Source organism: Neofelis nebulosa, chromosome 3 (genome assembly GCF_028018385.1).
Source record: "Neofelis nebulosa isolate mNeoNeb1 chromosome 3, mNeoNeb1.pri, whole genome shotgun sequence".
NCBI classification, from domain to species: domain Eukaryota; kingdom Metazoa; phylum Chordata; class Mammalia; order Carnivora; family Felidae; genus Neofelis; species Neofelis nebulosa.
The window spans coordinates 28,152,814-28,174,044 of NC_080784.1; the positions used below are offsets into that span (position 1 = coordinate 28,152,814).

At 40.8% G+C, this 21,231-nt stretch overlaps 1 long non-coding RNA gene across 2 annotated transcripts in view; it reads right to left on the minus strand.

Moving 5' to 3' along the window:
• Nucleotides 1–21,231, minus strand: part of LOC131506502 (uncharacterized) — a 59,158-nt gene that overhangs the window by 18,101 nt on the left and 19,826 nt on the right. The window contains exons 3-4 of one of the 2 annotated variants that reach the window (XR_009258983.1): nt 13,551–13,678; nt 11,311–11,635 (exon numbers count right to left, since the gene is read on the minus strand). This is a non-coding gene — a long non-coding RNA (uncharacterized LOC131506502). Of the gene's footprint in view, nt 1–11,310; nt 11,636–13,550; nt 13,679–21,231 lie in introns of those variants that run through there. The other variant, XR_009258982.1, reaches the window with a different exon arrangement.

The following is a 21,231-nucleotide window of genomic DNA, read 5'->3' on the forward strand; positions in this document are numbered from 1 at the left end:
GTGGGCGAAAGTATTTGCAACGCATAAAACTGGCAAATGACTCATATCCAGAATACACAAATTATTGCTTACATGTCAGTTAGAAGAAAAGACAGATAACATAACAAAGGAGCAAAAGAACTGAAAAGTCACTTTATAAGAGAGAATATCCAAATAATGTAAAAATATTATTAACATTAGTATTCATTATGTAAGCCATATATAACCAGAATACATATGAAAAACATCTAGCCTCGTTAGTTATCACTCGTCACCAGGAATATGCTGGTAATGCTTTATTTTATATATCGATATGGGGGGCGGTTCCATGGGTATGCTCACTCTGTGACAATTTATAAAGATGCATACTTATAACTTATGCATTTGTATATTTGTTGTATTTCAATTAAAACATTATTTTAAAAATCGCTTTCCAGTTGAAGGGGCTTTAGATGGCCTTGGTCCTTTTCAGTACAAGAAGTGACAGAGGTCTCACAAACCCGCCGCGTGCACCTACTTACCTGTGTCATAACAAGAGTGCAGACAAGCAATGTTAGGAGTCTTCTTTTCTTGGTGTGTTTCTGACTGTTTTCATGCAAATACACTGCGTCCATGAGCCAGAAGCCTTCCCAGATTCTCAGGAGAATGATCTACACTGGGAGCCCAGGGGAAGCTCCCCCGACTGCTGGTTTGCTGGCTTCAGCCGAATCCTCATAGCTTGAGTAGTGTTGCAGGGAGACTGTCTTCTAGTTCAGGGAGCACCAGGTTGGTTTCTTTCTTCCTCTTTTTCTTTCTTTCTTTCTTTCTTTCTTTCTTTCTTTCTTTCTTTCTTTCTTTCTTTCTTTCTCCTTCCTTCCTTCCTTCCTTCCTTCCTTCCTTCCTTTCTTTCTGGCTTTGTTGATTGCATTTCCATTTCTCCATCTCACAGTAGTAGTTCCACACGTTTTTGGGTCTTGGAAAATCCGATGAGCTCTCTGCAACCCATTCCCAAGACAAAAAAGTGCACATCGGTGCTTTCAAAACAATTTTGCCACCGTTTGGCAGATGGGGGGTGGGGATAGACCCCAGGAAGTTAAAATAGTAGAGGATTCGTGTAATTGGTTTCTCTGCTAGGCAAAGAACTCTTTGGGATTGCTATTTAAATTCCAGCCATCACTTTTTTTTTTTTTTTTTAACCTTTCGGGTTGTAAATGAGGCACTTACAGATCCAGCTAGGCAACACCATGTGGGCTGGGGGTGGGGTGGGGTGGGGGAAATGATGGACCGGAAGCTACCTTCCAAACACAAACCCAAAGCCCTGGGTGTGTCCTGTTGCTGCTTTTAAAGAAGAGAGACAATTGCTACTTCTGGACTCAGAAGCGCACGTTCATTAATCGAGAAACTGAAACAAACAGAGAGCCCTGAGGCTTTTTCGGGTGGAGGCCTTGGGGGTGTTGGTGTCTCAAAACTCGGTAGCTTTCTCAGAGGATGCTTTTCTTTAATAGGATGTGGGAGGAGCATCTCGGTGCTCAGATCTTCCCTTCTGTGAACCCACCCCAGGCTGGCCCTCTGGAGAAGCGTGCAGGCTTTCCAGAACCCAAGAGCTACCTGACCAAAGGCCAGGGGCCCGGCCGGTGCCAAGTAACCATGTGTATTGAGCTGCAGGACCAACCCCCTTCTCCTCTCCCCTAAACCCTTTGCTAGCAAAGGGTAGGTGAGGAGGGATTCATTTGTGTGGTAACTTCGTACTTAAATTTAAGGACGGGTCTGCTGTTTCAATTTTATCCCGTATAGCTAAAGAGGAATTTTAGGAAGGGGGGAAATACTTCACAAATAATTCAAATAACAACACAGTCCTCCCACTTACGTTGTCTCATGTTAAAAGATAAACGGAGACATATTAAAAGTTTTAGGAGTGTATTTGAGCCAACATCAATTCGAATTGGAGAGTTCCAGCCGGAAGTGGGTAGGGGCACGACTTTTATAGAGAAGATGGGAAGCAAAGCAAGGAAATTATTTGATTGGCTACAGTTTAAGCAGTTGCTTGATTTGAAAAAGGCCTAGTTGGCTGTTTGTCCTTGGTTGTCCTTAGATTTAGATTTCTTAACCTTGAGGCATTTACCGACTTCGGTTTTAGTTTGCTTACGTGGGCTGCTAAGGTATTAGAACCACCTCAGTCTAACGGTCTCCTTGTTTAATTAACTTAACACCCTGTACTGAGTATTTAATGCGTAAGAGCTTTAGAAAATGCTTTTCCTCACCTCCCTGTTGGAGAGTGAATTATGAGCCTACTTCTAATATCTTGAGGTGCCGCCTTAACAAAATACCCGGATAGAGTTAGTCATGAAGCAAATCGACAGTTCCTGATGCTGGTGAGCCAAATTGGTTACAGCATGTTTGCTTTCAAATAGTGTCTGTAATCAGAAGCAGGTTCTCTACCCCAGACAGAGTAAAGGGGTATTTGGGCAATTTAGACACCAATCAAGCAGCTCATTTGGGATGATTCCAGCTGGTTTAGCCTTTCCTCATGATTCTATAACCTGAATACTTGTCTATGTTTGTATGTTTTAAAATCTAGAGAGGCTTGAAATCCAAAGGCATCTTCCAAAATTAGTTTGGGCTTCAAAACACGTGAAGAAAATGCTGTTGTTTTTAAAAATATATTCTTTGAATTGGTCATAAATTCTTAGAATTTGAGATGAGCACACACACTCCCTATTCATATTTGCATTTTATGACCTGAATAATACACTTTGCATGAGGTCGCAGATACATAGGAAGTGGCTGACAAAGATTATGAAAATCAATGGTAATAACAACCAGACCAAAATCCTTAAACATCAAAAAAAAAAAAAAATCTATCAGAATGACTTAGAGACTTTTAATGATACTGGACGGGTAGTTTTCATTTTTAGAGAAATAAAAAAATTTCTTTTGTATAGATGCAAATTTAGACATTCCAGGAATGCAAATGACTTCATCCTTAGTACCTTGTTGACTTAAAAAGTTATTTTCTCTATTTCTGTATAGGAAAGTCCAAAAAGAAGCTATGACATAGTGAGAACTCTCTTTTTAAGCATTAGGAGTTCAGCAGTAACGATATTACTATCTGTGCTTTGTAAAACCAAACCCAAGCAGGGCGGCAGCCCATGGGCTCAGAAGGAAATGGTTGCCTCAGAAAGACCCTTTGCTGGATCATGTTTTAGGCCAATGCAGATACATTTCTTACTAAAGATACTGCAGACACTAAATGCAGACACGAAACCTCCAGTGTAATGTGCAGTATAGCATGAATCTGAGAAGAAGGAGAGCAAGAAAATTCTTGGTCTAAGGCTATTCCTGTTGTAGGACACTGTAGGAGAGGGGAAAAAATCTTTTTCCTATACCCATCTTAGGTTTCAGGCAGTGGCCCTGCAATTAGACTAACAAACTACAGATGCACAAGAGAAAAAACAAGCCCAAGTTTATTAACAGGTGCATTGATCATAAACGTGGGAGCACCCAGTGGTGAGTAACTCAGAGGGCTGGTTAGAAACCTGCTGATACAGGATCTTCACAAAAGAACATTTTCGAGAAGTGACAAGACCAAAGAAAAGGACTTTAAGTTTCTTTAGAGCAACAAATTGTGGGAAGAAAAATACATGAGGAAACTAATGGTGGAGACAAGGGCTAGTTTTACAAAGTTTGTTAGGTGGATTCCTCTGCTGTTGTCTCTGGATGGATCAGGGTCTAGAGCTGTCTCTGGAGATTGACTTCTGCCCTTCCTGGTAGAGAGGGGAGAAGGAAGGGACACCTTTGTAAATTTCTGTCCTGCTTTTAGGGGAAGAGGGGAGAGCAGAGAGCTTTTCTTGTGTCTGCTTCTTCTCCATTGCCTTCAGCTCAAAATAATCTTTATGCCCACATGGCGTGCTACCCTTCACCACTCCCTTGGTTAAAATATTTGTCCGGGGCAGCCATGACAGGGGAAATGGCAAAATAGAGCAGAAGTTTACATGTGATAAAAGGAAAATAGAGGGCTCTAGTTAAAAAGAAATTACATTTGAATCCCGATGCATATGCTGACCTGGAGCAGGTCGGCTAATCTCTCAGAGGCTCAATTTTCTCACCTCTAAACTAGGATGCAAATAATATTTACATTATTAGCAAAAGATGACTGAGTGGGATAATGTCTGGGAAAAGCCTTCCTAGACCATAAGTGCCGTACAAGTAATAGTACGACGGATTTTTATTTAATTGTATTTTGTAGGGAGGTGGAAGAAAGTTGAAGAGATAGATACGGATGGATTTTCACGTGTGTGTCTGTGTGTGTGTGTGTGTGTGCGCGCGCGCATGCGTGTGCCTCTCTTCATGAGTTTGTAAAATATACACCAAAGAAATTAAATGAGATGATTTGTTTTGTATAATTTTTATTTATAAATGATTGAAAGTAGTCACGTTAGTTTTAGAATCATCTGTCTCTATTCTTTCTGGCAATAATTAGATTGTAGGGCCAGATGTCCATTCAAACTATAGTTAGGAATGTGCATTTGTATACAAATAAGTATATAATGACACTAAAGGTATTTTTAGCTTTATGGGAACATCCTTTCTTTCTCTTCCAGCCTTTTTTTCCCTGTTATTGCCCAGTCCCTCCAAACCCAAGCCTCAGATAACTGCCCTTATTCTGGCACCACGCATGAGACTGATTCCTAGGGGAAAACCTTGATCCAAACCACCATGGAGTAAATAATAATCCAAGTCTGTGGCTTCCATTTTTAGTTACTTTTAGCTTGTACATTTGGATGAATCACTTCACCTACGGTTAACCCTATGGAAGTTTGTCGAAGAATATTTTTGTTATGTTTATAAAAGACATAACTGAGTGTTCTTAGAAAATCTATTTTGGACTCTTGCCCAGCTACATTTCACATTGCTGCTTGAAAGAAGAATTCTTCTTCTCACATGGCCTGGCATATTCACGGCATCTGGAGGAAATAGTGGGTTTTGGAAGCTCTATGATTCTCTAATATTCACGTACAATAGATTCTGTTTCTTATTTCTGCCCAATAAATTTAGAAAGCTAGGGGAAATAAATAGGTTTTATAATCTGGCACTGCTGTACTGATGAGCCAGCCTCCCCCCCACCCCACTGCCTCCTCTACCCACAATTAGTCCTGATTTGTGCTACATGCCAATTTCCCTGGTACAAATACTTTCACCATGGCTAATTTCAAGCTGACATCAGGTTAACAATGGACTGTCCAGAGCAGGTACAAGCTGGTTTCAGCTTCACCATAACATTTAGTAAGACATCACTTCTCAACAAAGAAAGGCCAGGTGAAGAGGAATGGGAACAGTGGCTGTTTTTGGTCTGAGCTCTTTGGCATAGGCTATATGCATTGGGAAGATGTAAGAGTCACTTTTCACAATAATTAGTTCAGGAAAAGTCAGTGTAGTTCACTCTCTCCAAATTCCCCATTATTTTTCCTTCCCATCACATCTTTTCAAACTTTAAAGAACCTCTAAGAAAGAACTGTTTATTAGAAATGAAAATATAGATATGGTTTACTTTAAAAAAAAATAAAAAAGCAGACTACTTAACACATAGATGTATATAAAAATACAAATCCTCAAAATGCATGGATGCAGCAAAAGCAGTGGTTAGAGGGAACTGTATAGCATTGAATGCCTATGTTGGAAAAGAAGAAAGATCTAAAATCAATAGTATAAACCTCCACCTAAGGAAATTGGAAAAAGAAGAAATCAAATCCAAAGTAAGCAGAAGAAAATCAATAATAAGAATTACAGCAGAGATGAGTGAAATTGAAAACAGAAACTCAATAGAAAATATAAACAAAACTTAAGTTGGTTCTTTGAAAAGATTAGTAAAATCGATGAACTTCTAGCTGGACTAACCAAAGGAAAAAAGAGAGAGGATACAAATTACTGATATCAGAAGTGAAAGAGGGGCTATCACTACAGATCCCATGGACTCTAAAAGAATAAGAAAGAAATACTATGAACAGTTCTATGCCTCAAAATTTGATAACTGAGATGAAATGCAACAATTCTTTGAAAGACATAACTACCAACACTCACACAGGAGAAATAACTTCCTGAAAAAGCCTATAGCAATGAAAGAAATTGAACCAACAATTAACAACTTTCCAAAACAGAAAAGATTAGGCCTAAACGGCTTCACTGGTAAATTTATTTTTTTTATAAAAAAGATACTAAGTCTGTACAATCTCTTCCAGAAAACAGAAGCAGAGGGCACACTTCCTAACTCATTGAGGAAGTAGACCCCTAATACCAAAACCAGACAAAGACATTACAAGGAAGAAAACTATATACCAATGTCTTTATGAACATTGATGCAAAACTTCAGCAAAATATTAGCAAATAGCATCCAACAATGAAAAGATATATAAAAACAAATAAAAAAAATTCTCACCACGACCAAGTGGGATTTAACCCAGGTATGCATGGCTGGTTCAACATACAAGAATCAATTAATAAAATCTTTTACATCAGCAGGCTAAAGAAGAAAAATTATAAGATGATACCCAATAGATGCAGAAAAAGCATTAGACGAAATCCAATACCCACTCATGATAAAACGTCTCTGCAAACTAGGAACAGGGAAACTACCTTAACTTGAGGAAAAACAGCCATAACAAAACCCTACAGCTAACATCATGCTTCAAAGTGAGATACCAGATACTCTTCCCCTAAGATCACAAACAAGGAAAGGATGTCTCCTTTCACCACTCATGTTCACCATTATACTTCAAGTTCTAATTAACACAATAAGACAAGAAAGTGAAACAAAGGTATACAGATTGGGAAGGAGGAAACAAAACTGTTTTTGTTCATAGATAACATGATTGCTTATGTAGAAGATCTCAAAGCACGAATAAGCATCTTATGGTAAGTTTGCTATATATCCTTGTAAATATCCAAGGTTAACATACAAAAACCAATTGCTTTCCTATAGATCAACAATGAACATTTGGGATTTGAAATAAAAAATATGACACCATTTACAATAGCACCAAAAATTAGCTACACAGGTGTAAATATAATGAAATATGTACATAATCTATATGAGGAAAACTAAAACATTCTGATGAAAGAAATAAAAAACAAATAGAAAGATATTCCATGTTCATGGATAGGAAGACTCAATTTTGTTAAGATGTCAGTTCTTCCTAATTTATCTATAGTTTCAACACAATTCCAGTCAAAATCCCAGCAAATTATTTTGTGGATATTGACAAACTAATTTTAAAGTTTATATGGGAGGTAAAAGACCCAGAATAGTCAGCATAATATTGAAGGAGAAAAACAAGATTGGAGGACAGACAGTACCCAACTTCAAATCTTACTATGAAGCTCCAGTATCTAAGACAGCATGGTGTCGGTGGAAGAATAGACAAATAGATCAGCAGAATAGAACAGAGATCCCTGAAATAGACCCATACAAATATAATTAATCTTTGGCAAAGGGGCAAAGGTCATTCAATGGTGAAAGGATGGTCTTTTCAACAAATGGCAGTGCAACAAATGGACATCCTTAAGCAGAAAAAAGGAACCTAGACACAGAATTTACATCTTTCACAAAAAATATCTCAAAAGAGATCATAGACCTAAATATAAAATGCAAAACTACAAATCTTTAGAAGGTAGCATAGATAAAAAATCTAGGTTACCTTAGGTTTGGTGATGAGTTTTTAGACACCACACAAAAAAAGCATGATCCATGACACAAAAAATTGATGAGTTGGACTTTATTAAAATTAAAAATTTCTGCTCTGCAAAAAATACCATTAAGAGAATGAAAAGACAAATCACAGACTGGGAGAAATACTTGCAAGCACACATCTGATAAAAGACTTGTGTCTAAAATATATAAGAACTCTTAAAACCTGATAATAAGAAAACAACCCAATTTAAAAATGGGCAAAATATTTGAACAGATAGCTCACCAAAGATCTATGAATGGCAAACAAGCATACTCAACATCATATGTCATCAGAAAATTGCAAATTAAAACAATAATGAGATGTTCCTACATACCTTTTAAAGTAGCCAATAGCCAAGCACTAACAACATCAAATACAGTGAGGATATAGAACAACCGGAACTCTCATTCACTGCCAGTGGGAAAGCAAAATGGCACAGCTACTTTGGAAGACAGTTTGATAGTTTCTTACAAAGCTAAACATATCTTACCATAGGATCTAGCAATCCTTGGTATTTTCTCAAATGAATTGAAAATTTATGTCCACACAAAAACCTGCACATGAATGTTATAGCATAATTTTCCTCATTTCCAACACTTGGAAGCAATCAAGATGTCCTTCAATGAGTGAATGGATAAACAAACTGTGGTACATCCATGCAATGGAATATTATTCAGTGATAGAAAGAAATGAGCTATCAAGCCACAACAAGACATGAAGGAATCTTGAATACATATTGCTAAGTGAAAGAAACCAGTCAGAAAAGGCTGCATGCTGTATGATTCTAACTGTATGACATTCCTGAAAAGGCCAAACTACAGAGACAGTAAAAAGATCAGTGTTTGACAGGTGTTTTGGGAGGAGAAAGGGAGGGGTGAAAAGGTGAAACACAGGAGATTTTTAGGGCAGTGAAACTATATGCTGTATGATACCGTAACGGTGGATACTTAACACTATGCATTTGTCAAAACTCATGGAACTGTACGACAATGAGAGTGAAGACTAATGTAAATGATGGACTTTAGTTAATAATAATAATATCAATATTGGTTTATCAACTGTAGCAAATTACTACACTAATGCAAAATATTAGTAACAGTGGAAACTGGGAGGGGGAAGCTATGTGGGAACCCTGTACTTTCTGCTCGATTTTTCTGGAAACCTGAAACTGCTCTAAAAAGGTAAAAGCTACTAATTAAAGAAATGTATAAAGTCGACTAACACAGAGACATGTATTATTTTTTCTCCTACAGCAGAGACTGGCACTTTTTCTGTACAAGATCAGATGGTAAATATTTTAGGTTTTGTTGGCCACGTAAGCCTCTATCATTTCCTCTCCTTCTCTTCCTCTTTGTTCTCCTCAACCCTTAAAAAATATAAAAACCATTGTTAGTTTGCAACCTGAATTGGGCCCAAGGACCTTGGTTTACTGGTCTCTGCCCTAGAACACTTTCCCTCTTTCTTTACCTCTATGCTCATCTACATTTGAAGTGGAAACTTGTGATATTTAAATCCTCTCCATGTGATTCCCCCTAGTATTTGCCACGCTTTTAGACAGAGTAATTTTGAAAGCTTTGTAAGAAAAATCAAGAGTGAAGAATTAACTGGAAGTAAAAGAAAGATCACTTTTTGTTCTCTGGTTTTCAATTCCTCTTACCATGGGTTGGGATATTCATTGAGAGGAAATCTGCTATAGGTATTGGACTTACCCTGTGCTGAGAATATTTTATTCAAAATGTTTTAATTCAAATTATTTTAATAGAAGCACTATGAAAACATGATTAAAGAGTAATTTAGTAGAAAATGTGAAAATGTAATTCCATAATCCTAAAAAAGCTTGTTTTGCATATTAATTTTGAATTGTATACATTGGTTTATTTTCCATGGTGTACATATTTCTTAGTATTTTGTACTTTTTATTAGTTTATGATACAAAATGTTTCAAATTTTTAAATGTCTTTAAGAATTATTTTCTTTAATAATACATATGATTCTGTCATATTAACATATGATCATATATTAAACAGCTCTCCTCCCTTGGGAATTATTTATGCTGCCATGAATATTTTCATACCTATATCTTTTTGCTTAGCTGAATTAGTTTCTTATGATAAATTGCTAGAAGTAAAACATCCATATTAAATATGATGATTATATTTGTAGTTCATGCTATATATTTCCATTTCTCTTAAGGGACAATCTATGTATCTTTTTTACCAGAAAATTAAGGATTACATTTAGGGAAATGATTGGAATGTAAATTTCATCTCTGAGAATCACTTCTGAGAATTCAATGAGCACTTGTGTACCAAAGATGAATTAACACTTGGTTTCTGCCCTCATAGTATTTACTGTTCAGTGGGAGAACAGAACCAGGGTAAGGATATGATATTTAAAGGGGTACCAAAAAACTCAGTAATCAAGATAAATAGTATTTTAATGCAATATAAAAAAATCAGTTTGGCAAACCATGGCCCATGGCTGGCTGCCTGTTTTTGTGAATAAAGTTTTATTGGAACAAGGGCCAAGGTTGGTGTAAGACAAGTGAGGCAAGGTTGTACAAGGGACAGGTTGCATCTTGTTATTTAAACTTTCAATATTTTGTCTGTCATGGATTGTTTCTTTGCATTGAATTTTATTTTCATGACTATTGCATTAAACTATCATTTATCTTGGTGATTGAGTTTTTTGGTATCATCCTAAATTTTGTTCCCAAGATGAGTGCCTCACTCATTGCACCCTAGTCCTGTTCCTGTTGGGGAGATCCATGACGCAGTATAGCGAAAGACAGTGGGTATGATGAAACGTGTGTGCGTGGTTGTGTGTGTGTTTTCCAGTGGTGATGGTTTGTATTTCATCACCCACAAAGACTGTGGTGCTAGGCAGCATGTAACAGGAGACATCCACTTGTGAGCATGTTCTGTCGGCTAGAATCATTGAAGAAGGCTCCGGTTCATCCTCAGCATAGCTGGCTGCAGACGTGCTTACCTCTGTGCAGGATCAATTATGCAGACTGAAAATCTAGGCCAACCATTGCCACCTAGTAAGGGCCGTTTGTACTTTTTGATTGACTAGTTGGTATAATCTTTATTGTCCCTTAATGCATTAAACATATTATTATGTTCTTTTAAAAGAAATGTAATAGTGAGAACGATTCATTGAAAAAGCTAGGTCAAAAAAGCTCTCGCAAGGTTTATCCTTGTCAAAGATTACTACTTGCCAAAGCATTATCAGGAAATCCTTTCTTTTGCTTAAAAATTGTTTTTAAGAAATAGTTTCTAAGTTTGCTAGAAAAATGAACGGTTTTTCTCAAAGTCCAAATAGAGCAGACTCTGGGTCCTTAAACATGTTTTCCTTTCTAAAGCTCACTTACTTTATGGTAAAATCAATTTCAGGAAATGCTGAAAACTAAATCGTAAGTACAGCTACTGTTCCATTTTTTTGGACTTCTATTAGAATATAAGACCACAAATAATCTAGGATGTTATAGAAAGACGTAGACTTTAAGGCTAGTCAAGCCTTTGGAATGAAAAAGATACTTAATATTATATGGTAACCTAAGAAGCGTTCTTGCAATTCTACAATTCAATAATTGTATGAAATTTGGGCTGTGGGTAAACTTTGAGACACAGAACTTGGCAGAGAGGCAAAACATTCTGGTAGTCCTTCTACTGGACTGTTATGAAAGAAGAAACATCCTGTGTTTGAATAGATGCAGAAGAAAGTCATTTCAGAACTGTTGTAAGGTTTTGTTGTATTTATATTACACTAATGGTACTCCTCACTTGGGAAAAAACTTCCATCAGATTCCTGTGTGCTTTCTCCTGGCTCAGCAGTTTGACATGAATGGATAGGGTTGAATATGAAAGTCTGTGGAAGGAGAGTCAGTCTGCCTCTCCCCAGACAGGAAACAGAGAAGATTAAAGATGCACTGGTGTCTGTCCCGGGCTTCCCTTAGGCAATGAAAACAAATAGGGCACAGAATTAATATTCTTTCTGCAGCTTGTGGAAGGCCTTTAGGCAGAACATCAGTGATCGTTTTACTATCTATATTCAGGCTACGTTTTGACGCATGATATTTGGGGAAAGTGGCAAGCATTGTGTAATCTGGGATCATCTGTAAACAAATGTCAGTTTTCTAAACTAGATGAGAGCCGGTTGGGGGTTGCTCTGCAGTCAGGGCCAACCTGTTCAATCTCAGAGATGTGCAGAGAGGAAAAGGAGTGGCGACTGGTGGTGAATAGAGGGAAAGCATCTTGAAGGGGCCGGTTACTGTCAGGGGTCATAGCCTGCCCACCGTCTACTCTGGTCACTTTCACATCAGTTCAATCACTACATCTGGAGCACTTCCTGCATGCCAGGCTCTTTGCTAGTGTGAAGATACGAAAATAAATGACACACGATCGCTGATTAGTGCATAGTCTAATGGATGCAAGGCAAGAGGAAGAAGGTTTCTCCGAGATTAATCACACCAGAAGCCCCACCACCAAACTCAAGCTGCAAAGTCCTTCCCCACTTGCAATGGCACTTCTGACTCACAGGATTCAAGAAGTTTGTGGGTGACCAGTGAAGTCCCATTCCTTCTTACCGTGTGTGCTTTATAAATGCAGTGAGGAAAGCATGGGGTTTGCTTTACCCCCAAAGTCACAGTTAATAACTATGGGAACCAATTTCCTGGTTCCATCTGTGCTCATTAGGGAAGGAAGAAACCAAGACATGGGACTTGTTGCTGGGGTCCATGTTCACCCACCCTGGGCCCCCGGCCAGCAGTTGTTTCTTTTCATATGAGGGTGAAAAGTATCCTGGACTGAATGTCTAGCCCTATTTACATTTTATGAGAAAGATAGATTAGCATAAAGGTATAATACTCCGCATGGGCACTGAGGAGGGCACCTGTTGGGATGAGCACTGGGTGTTGTACGGAAACCAACTTGACGATAAATTTCATATTAAAAATAAATAAATAAAACTCTGCACGGAGTTTCCTGATTAGTGCGATTAACAGGATCGAGTACCATGTTAACACAGTGCTTCGCAGTGTGGACTAGAAAGCATGTGTCCAAGGTTTACTGGCTGAGACTTTAGGGCTAGTTAAGCCACGGTGCTTTCCCTTTGCAGTTGTAGGGCAAAGACAATAAAAAAGAACAGCTCCCAGAAATCTCACGAGTCCCGTCTCAGCAGATGGAGAAAGACGTGTTAGGTCTCCCTTTGGCTGATCAGAGGTTGCTTTAGAATTCTGCTGTGTCTGGGTCTGTCATGGTAGATGGTGCCTATTTGACTTCAACTGAACTGGCTACTAAGAATGTGTGTATGTTTGTGTGTGTTTATTGGCATGTCCACACTTCAGATTCAATAGTCCTCCTGGTAGATGATGCTAGATGAGGTTCCTCATCTTATGAAAGGAGTCCTTCCATAGATTAAAGTTCCTTCTAGCTCTCAGATTCTGGGAGCCTATGATTCTATATTAAGTTTCATAGTATGCTCAGCTTTTTTTGTTTGTTTGTTTGTTTTCAGGTGTGGGGAAAGGACAGACAGGGAGTAGGTTTATACCATTTATCATCAAGAAGTTTATCAAGAAGAGAGACAAACACATATGAAACACCTGGAACAATGCAAGTTAGTCTATAACTAAGTTGGGAATTATTTAAGAGGCTTAAGAATTCCAAAAGGCAGGGTATCCATGGGATCTGGGAGTGACTAGTAGGGGACACTTTGCAGAAGACATGGTCATATAGGACCTTACCTGGGCAGAACTTGATGAATGAAGGTATGAGCATTCCCAATAACTAAATATATAGCACCTGAAAACAGAGTTAGATGGACAATATTTATAGATATTCATTTAGTTGTGTGGCTGTTGTCCTTTACCTGTTTATTTATCCAAGGAGATGCAGATGGCATATCAGTTGTAGAATCTTCTTTTGGGCTCACTTTGGTTCATGCATGAATGAAATAGCGTGTGATATGGTGGCTCCAAGAACAATACAGACCGTGTCCTGAAATATAAGGAGTGCTTCAGACCTGGTTGGTTAGCTTTATGAGTTGAAATAGTATAAAGCTTCTTAAATTTGCTAAGGAAAATTCCAAGACTTTGGTCTGAGGTGTTCCCTGTTGAGAATGTCTTTTGTCTCCACCACCTGCCCCAGTGCATAATTTTTCTGCAAGACCTCTAGGCTCTCAAACCCAAGCCTGCATGGGAGAGCCAATTAGGGCAAAGCTTTCATGTACTGTTTGTTTTGACCCCATGGCCCTTCCTGAAGAGATCCATGTATTTTCTTTTTTTTTTTTTTAAGCTTATTTATTTGTTTTGAGAGACAGAGAGCAGGGAAGGGGGAGAGAGAGTGGGAGAGAGAGAATCCCAAGAAGGCTCCACGCTATCTGCACAGAGCCCGATGTGGGGTTTAATCTCACAAACTCTGAGATCATGACTTGAGCCACAATGAAGAGTTGGATGCTTAACCAACTGAGCCATCCAGGTGCCCTTTTGTATTTTCTTTTTTTAAGAATAATTTTATTTTTAAGTAATCTCTACACCCAATGTGGGGCTCGAGCTAACAACTCTGAGATCAAGAGTTGCACGGGAGGCAGTGGCACCTGGGTGGCTCGGTCGCTTGGGCACCCGACTTCGGCTCAGGTCATGATCTCACCACTTGTGGGTTCGAGCCCTGCATTGGGCTCTGTGCTGACAGCTCGGAGCCTGGAGCCAGCTTCGGATTCTGTGTCTGCCTCTCTCTCTGTCCCTCCCTAGCTCACGCTCTGTCTCTGTCTCTCTCTCTCAAAAACATTAAAAAAAAAAAAAAAAAAGGAGTTGCATACTCTTCTAACTGAGACAGCCAGGCACCTTGAGAGATCCATGTATTTTCCAGACACAACTTTGACCTCCAATAAATTGTAAAAATTATTAAAGCAATGACCACAGACCAAGAATTAGTGCCACCATTTTCTAAATATGTAAGGAATAATATTGTTAGTAACAATAGCAAACACTTATATAGTACTATGTTCAAAGTATTACTCTAAGATTTTTATATCTTTTAACTTGTTGACTCTTCATGAGGACCCTATGGGGCATATGCTATTATTTTTATGTTTCCCATTTTGTAGATGAAAACGTCAAGGCATGGAGAAGTGAAGAAGCGTGCACCTGACCCAGTTTGCAGAGCTGGAATTCGAATCCAAGCAGTCTAACTCCAGAGTCTGTGTTCTGAGTCTCTCTAGTAAAAGGCTGCTGTTTAACATAGAACATTCTTCACTTCTATTCAAACCAATGAAGTTTTTTTCCCCATCTTTCATAATATTGTCTGTAGTCAGAGAAAAGGGTACTGACCCTGTCACTGGAGTGAGGGCTGGCAGCTGCTTTTCTCTCTGTGCTGGCTGCTTTGTTTCTTGCACAGTCCTTCCCATGTCCTAGCTGACACTGAGGGCGTTATGCAGGACCCCCAAGGGGTACCAGGAAGGTGCTGTGGTCCTAGAATCTGCTATCTATCCGCAACCAGGCCAGATCTTTCCCAACCCTAAGCTTCAGAGGTGAAGTCATGCCCACAGGACCTGTTTTTAATTTTAGCAAATGCCACCTATAATTTAACCGTCACTGTTGACATTATGGCACTTTTTCACCCAGTCTTTTGTCTGTACATTTCCCCTGACTGTTCCCTTACTATTGAAATTTTAATATGTAAGCAGGTTGATATACTGCTCTTTTGTTTAATACCTCACCAGCATTTTCTCCTTGTATTATAAATTATTCACAAATATAATTAAGTTTTTTTGACAAATGAAGGAATTGCATGCCCACGACAAATATTTCAAACTGTACTGAAATATATTTTTTTTTTTTTTTTTTTTTTTTAATTTTTTTTTTTTTTTAATTTTTTTATTTTTGGGACAGAGAGAGGCAGAGCATGAACGGGAGAGGGGCAGAGAGAGAGGGAGACACAGAATCGGAAACAGGCTCCAGGCTCCGAGCCATCAGCCCAGAGCCTGACGCGGGGCTCGAACTCACGGACCGCGAGATCGTGACCTGGCTGAAGTCGGACGCTTAACCGACTGCGCCACCCAGGCGCCCCTATACTGAAATATATTTTGATGCAATACTAGCATATGTGTGAATGAATCATTTTCGTTGACATAAATAGATCATATGATATACACTATTCTATCCGTTGCTTCCCCCTTTCTCTCTCCCTTCCCCCCAAACACAGAGAAATATGCGAATTTGGAACTAACATTTTCCTTTTCCTTTTCATCTAATTTCCTCCCCTGACGGTTTTTGGTACAAAAGTTAAGACAAGTTTATTGTAACAATGGCAATGGTACAAAGATTTCTAAAATGAAAGCGAGCCCTCTCTTTTGGCCTCCTCGCCAAGCCCATCCTCTTGAGCTACCAGCACTAACACCTGCTATCTACTTTCCACGATTTTCCCTTGCTCATTCAAACAGATGCAAATGCATATTTACATAGAGATAGATTCTTTTCTGGTTTGTTTTTACTTAAATATAATTAAAGTAAATGCATTAGTCTGCAACTTGTTTTTTGGTTTTCTTCCCGTATCAGGAACATTCCTAACGATTTGAGAGATGTGGCTCCGTTATATTTTTAATTATTTTCTAATTGCCCCACCCCGACCCCACGTGTGTGTGCGCGCGCGCGTGCGCACGCGTGCGTACGTGGTCTCACAATTCTTCTGTGCAATTCAGCTTTGCAGGCCCCTCTGCACCCTTGCTAACCAGCCTGTTGAAGTTCCAGGAGGTTCCTGGATCCCAATCCTATCAGTCTGGTAAAAAAGGGCATTGCCTTACTGAATATACTTGAGAGACCCAGTCCAACTGGATCCCTGTTCCTTGAGGGGAAAAGGAACGAGGGTCCCGTGGCCCACCAGCTGCTGCACACAGAAAGCCTTTGAGCATTTGTTAGGTGAGTCACTGGGTCTATCTCCCCTGTCCTCAAACTCACAGCCTTTGAGGGCGAATGTTATGGTTGTAAGACAGCCAATGAATAAAACTCCTTTCTTCCGGTGAGTTCTGTATCAATCAAAAGATCAAAACAGAAGTCTGATGAAAATATCCTCTGATTAGCCAGACTGAGTCAGCCTAGAACTAGGGCCACAGAGATACTGAATCCGTTTGCCCATCTATCCCCAGACGCGTGCGGGCACATAGTCAGAGCTGGACCAGGTCAGGCGCCTCCTGTAAGGTGTGCACCCACACACTTGACAAGGCAGCCTGGGAGGGTGGCGCTCCAGGCACACCTCTTCTGGGACAGGACCCAGGGGGGGCCCTTCCTTCTTGCCAGTCCGACCACTCAGAGGAGCCAGGCTTCTTCTTCTGGTGAGGAGACAGAGAGGTGGGAAATTGGGTAGACATACTGACAGGGAGGGAGTTCTGACTCTAACGGCTGAAGTAGGAAGGCTGGGATGGAGAGGGATGCTCCCACAGATCACATGCTGAAGAGTGAGTCATGCCACGAGAGGTAGATTTATACCTCAATCTGTTGTTCAACAAACACAGTGTCATCATTTTGTCCAGCCCCGTGCAGGTACCACGTATTTACACTGGGATGACGTACATTGCGGGAACACCTCTCACAGCCTTGGTGGCCGGCCAAACGTCCACAAGCAGGTCCCCTCCCACCCCGTACCGAGGTTGCATTAGAAAGACCCAGAAGTTCTGGATGACTGATGAACACCCACATCTCACAGAAGGATGGGGACAGGGTGATGCACACCAGAGACAGCATCCGCCCACAGCTCCATTTGCTCATCTGTCAAATGAGGAGGTCGATTGCAACCATCTCCCTGGGGACCCTATTGTGCCAACCTTCTGTGGTTCTGAAACGGCACCTCCCCCGTAACTGCTGAAGACCACCTTGTCCATAAATAAACTGGTGGAACTGTGAACTTGCTGAATTTCTAATGGCCAAGAGCACCAGAGAGCTCTTTTAGTCAAAATGGATGCCCAGGATTTTACTTCTTTAAAAAAATTTTTTTTTGATGTTTTTATTTTTGAGGGGAGGGGGAGGGGCAGAGAGAGAGAGGAGACACGGAATCTGAAGCAGGCTCCAGGCTCGGAGCTGTCAGCACAGAGCCTGACTCGGGGCTCGAACTCATAAACCACGAGATATGACCTGAGCCGAAGTGGAATGCTTAACCAACTGAATCCCCCAGGCACCCCAGGATTTTACTTCCAAGCCTCATAGGCAAGGCAGGGATCTCTCAAGACCTGGAGCAATAACACACTCCACATCCACAAACACCACCTCTCTGGGAGGATAGGCTGGTACAACCTTTGAAAATATTCATTAAAATACAAAACACACATACACCCCCTGATCTGGCGATTTTACTTCAGGAAATTTACCTTTAGAAATAAACCATGCAACCGTGCACGGATATCTGCACGAGGATAGTTTTGTAGCATTCTTTGCAAAAGCAAAAAACTCAAAATAACTTAAATGTCTATGAATAAAAGATGGATTAAATAAAGATGGTTCATATATAGAACGGACTAACCATGCAGCTATTAAAAACTATAATAAGGGAAATCTGTAAGTGCTGGCAGGAAAGGTGTTCAAGACAGAGTATCGATTGAAATAGCAAAATGCCTATACTATGGGTAGTATGATTACATTTCTTGGTGTGTGTGTGTATGTGTGTGTGTGTGTGTGTGTGTCCGTGGGGGCGGGGAGGGGTTCTTCAATATACTTGGAAAATAAAACACGTACCCCAGCCTCTTCACAGAGTCTATTTTTGGGAGTCTGGATCGTCTGCATGGGAGTAAGTTCTGTTGGAAAATAAAGAACTTTTTATATTTTACTTTTATGCATTTCTATAATCTAAGTTGTTTTTTTTTTTTTTAACAATAAGTACTAATGATTTTTATGGCCCACACAAAGAAAGCCCCCTCAATCCTCAGAGCCTTCCTGCAGAGAAGAGTTAGCATTCTTGTCCCAGAATGTAGGACAGGGCTCTACTGAGTCAGTGGAAAGGAAGCATGCTAAATGTAGAGCACTAAGGTGATATCGTTGTCCAAAGTCTTTAGGGCAATTTTTGGCGATCTTTGGAGGTCCACACCAGGGTTCATTGAACTTGGGTAAACTAGAGGCCAAGGTGGAGGCCCAATAATCTGAGTCCACATATACACAGAAAATGCTGCTCATTTGAATAAGAAGAAATAAAAGCGTGCACACCATACATCACACGATTTAGAATTCCTCTTGGTAGGATGATTTCTGTACCTCCCTGTCCTGTAGCAAACTGCATTTCCCATGGTGGGTTCACATGCCTGCTTGGTTCTTATGATTTACTTCTTTTATGTCTGTATCTATGCCAAATCATGCACAGTGGTTCACAGAGAAATGAAGAGACCCCTCTTCTGTGAATTGTTCAGAGCTGTCTACAAACTGTTGTTAAACTTCACGTTGTCCAACCTTATGACTCTCAAGAAAGGTAAGAGCACATGCCTACGCAGGCCCAAATGTGGCTGGATCTTTCCACTTTCTTGACTGCAGGACCCGAGGCCCCTTTCCATGTCAATCTCCTCCCTTCGGTAGAGTGTCTGAGTTCACTGGAGGTCTTCAATCTAAATGATCCTCTTGGCAGATTTTCATCTCACCACGCTGTGTTGGTCTCTTGGCAGATCGCCCCTTGGGACCCTCTGGGGCTACCGTGGCTGCAGACCTGCTCACTGATCTGTAGGCACTGTTTCCTGCAGACCCCCTCAGGGCCACCCCAGGGGGGCCGCCCATCCCACGGTTCTCCCTGGGTCTGCCAATCCAGCTGACGGGCACACCCACCACGAGAGCTCCCTTACCCCAGACTTCTGCTCAGTGCCCCGCCTGCTGCTACACTCCAGACTGCTGATATTTACTGTTCTTCTGCAAAATACATAGGGACAGGGCTTCTCTGCCTCTGTCTTCCACAAAAGCTGTTGGAGTGGTGGAATGGGCAAAGGATCCCAGGAAACAGTCCCCGTGTTGTTCCAGGGACCACTTCCCTCCACCTCTTACTCAGCTGTTGAGTCAACACTGGCCGCCACCTTCCCTGAGGCTAGAGGCTTCCTTGAGTTCTCCTTGTGCAGTTTGGTTTCTGTTCATCTCTTGCCAACTTGCTGAACATGTCTGTGGTTATCTGACCCCTATCCGTGGACATGCAGGTTTTCCCCTAGGGTTCTTCTAGCTGATGAAACCAGCGAGCAGGGTACTAGAAGATGCAACAGACTATCAGCTCTACATGCATGCTGCGTCTGAACCTCTGCTCTGGAAAGCGGAGGTCCACCACTACCCTAGCGAGGCACGGAAAGACCCTACAGGTTAGACAAGCAAGGGGAAAGAGCCATAATGAAGGAGAAGGAATAGGGCTGAAGGCTAAGAGAAGATGGCAGGTAAACTGCCAAGAGAATGATGGAAGAATTTCAGGGCAAGGAGAGCACCTGGGTGGCTTAGTCGGTTAAGCATCTGACTTCGGCTCAGGTCATGATCTCACAGTTCATGAGTTTGAGTCCCACGTCAGGGGAGGTTGTGTCCTGTTTTGGGTGAGCCCTGCTTCTCTCTCTCTCTCCCCTTCATGGGATTCTCTCTCTCTCTCTCTCTGTCCTTGCTCATTTGCACCCCCCCCCTCAAAAAACAAACAAACAAACAAACAAACAAAAAAGAATTTCAGGACAAGTTGATCAAAGGATTGTTCTTCAGTTTTCAGCCATGGGCCGAATGAATATCTCTGAGGGATTCCACAGACAGGTCTTGCAGAGCAGATCTTTGATGATTTGGAAAAACACTAGAGCTCTGGAAATCCTCACATATACAATACCATTCTAGCATACGCTGTCATGTCAGAAGCTGGTGTCAGAAGAAAAAGAATCACGGCCAGTGAAGTAGGAAAGTTGGATACTGAGCTAGGCCCATGCTTTAGCCAACGGGCTGACTTCTTCACAGTCCCCTCAAAGCATGGGATTCAAACTGGTGTCTCCCCAAAGTTACAGATGAGTATGTCATGGATTGTGGGATCGTGTGTCCACGGCTGAAGCTGAGAACATTAAGCACCAAAGTGCTAAGGGCCAAGGGTCCTGTGCAGGAATCCATGGCTTAAAGCTTCCCCAACTTGTTTCCCATCGAACTTCATTCACCTGAGCGACTTCCCTACAAAAGCTAGCTCTTCAGTCTACACCCAGTATGGCTGCTTGTCACTCTGGGAACCCTCTAGAGGGGCCCATTTCCTGAAAACTGTTCTCAGCCTCCCCCTGGCTTCAGCCAGGCCTTGAGGAACCAGGGACCAGTTCTGCATTCTTGCAGTTATGGAGAGCCTCTTCCTTGTTCCTTCTTCCTGATGTTCTGTTTTGTTTTGTTTTGTTTTGTTAATAGAGGACAGGGGAAGGGAGATTAGGGAAGAAAGTCTGGCAAATGAGATTCAAGTTATTTGGTGGTAGCACTCGGTGGAAAATTCTGGCTATAAGCCCAGTTACTTAAAATGATGTTTCTAGATATTCAAAAATATAATTCTAAAGACGCTTCTATTTTACAGATGGTCAGCCCCCCAACCTTCATGCGCAAGAGATA